Source organism: Atta colombica, unplaced genomic scaffold (assembly GCF_001594045.1).
Source record: "Atta colombica isolate Treedump-2 unplaced genomic scaffold, Acol1.0 scaffold235, whole genome shotgun sequence".
Lineage (NCBI taxonomy): Eukaryota > Metazoa > Arthropoda > Insecta > Hymenoptera > Formicidae > Atta > Atta colombica.
Genome location: NW_017259333.1, coordinates 46863 through 48342, shown reverse-complemented (window position 1 = coordinate 48342; position 1480 = coordinate 46863). Strand labels below are relative to the sequence as shown.

General features: G+C 42.0%; 1 protein-coding gene across 1 annotated transcript in view; it reads left to right on the top strand.

Annotated features, from left to right (window-relative positions):
* Positions 1–1278: 1278 nt before the first annotated feature.
* LOC108688542 (vesicular inhibitory amino acid transporter) overlaps positions 1279–1480 on the top strand; it is an 18924-nt gene continuing 18722 nt past the window's right edge. Inside the window, exon 1 of the mRNA XM_018194843.1 lies at positions 1279–1390. The gene's annotated coding sequence lies outside the window, so the exon portion shown is untranslated. The remainder of the gene's footprint in view (positions 1391–1480) is intronic.

The following is a 1480-nucleotide window of genomic DNA, read 5'->3' as shown; positions in this document are numbered from 1 at the left end:
ATGAATCGATCCAATTTTTTACTTCTTCATAAGACCGGAAGTGCTGGTCAGCCAGGCCGTGTGCCATTGATCGAATCATGTGATAGTCAGAGGGAGCAACGTCTGGAAAATACGGCGGGTGGAGTAGGACTTCCCATTTCAACGTTTCCAAGTATGTCTTGACCACTTTCGCAACATGGGCGAATTGTCATGCTGCAAAAATCACTTTATCGTGTCTCTCGTTGTATTGCGGCCGTTTGTCTTTCAACGCTCGGCTCAAACGCATCAATTGCGTTCGATACCGATCGCCTGTGATTGTTTCAGTCGGTTTTAACAGTTCATAATACACTACGCCGAGCTGGTCCCACCAAATACAGAGCATGACCTTGGATGTCAAAATCACCGTTCTTGAAGTTGAAGCCACTCGCGACACGTTTTTTCACTAATAGCGGCCTCACCATAAGTATTTGAGAGCATTCGATGAGCCTCAGCCGCAGATTTCTTCATATTGAAGCAAAAAATTAAAACCTCCCGCAAATGACAAGAATTTGGCTCGTAAACTGACATTTTCAATCGAGAATAACTTTATGATGCAGACACAAATCGACTAATGTTTCTATGGGGTTATGTTGACAGATGCCCAAGTTTATTGTATGCCGTCTATGATCTTTTTATTTCGACCACCACTTACCACTAAAGCCATCTATAGGAAAACGGCGGAAGCAAAGTTGTACACCTAATAAAACATTTTTTCCCAGGAAGATTTGAATCTGGGCTTTTCTATAAGTATTCTGTGACAGGTGTCTTTTACTTTTTGAGATAATTATTTTTCCTCTTTTTTTTTTATATTAAAAAGGGAAAGCATGTAAACATATGCATGTTATCTAAATTTCTCTCGATTAATTTCGCGTGATTTGCATTTGTGCGAGCAAGAGACGCGGGTTTTATCCCACCCTCGTTTCGAGGATGTAGCATCGTATGGGAGGCACGCGCGAGATGATACGTTTCTCTCTTTCATGGAGCATTGATCGGATCCTGCGCATTCGGGAGAGGCTGGCCATATTACCCCCACGATCCTTTTGATCCCTTAAACACCGCGTTCCCGCTGCTAGTCGATGCCGCGGTCGACGTATTCGTCGCGATTTTCACCTGGAAACCCGCGGTGTATCGTAGATAAGTAATTATCTCATTGTCATCATGCGGCTTCGCAATCCGGATAGTTAGATATAATTTCGCGCCCTCGTTTCAATTCTTCTCCGCTCTTTTTTTTTTTTCACTTCTTCATAAAGCTTCGCTTGCATCTGGGATCGTTTTTAGTTTATTTCTGCACTGTGTGAGACTCCTGATCATTAAGGATCATTAGGGATTTCCCAGGAGGAACGTCAGAAGCAAGTATCGGACTCGTCATTTGGTAAGCACGATTATTTTATTGATATTAACACACAAACTAATCCAAGACGTTAAAGAACTTCTAGATGTTTCGTATATTATTCTATGTAAT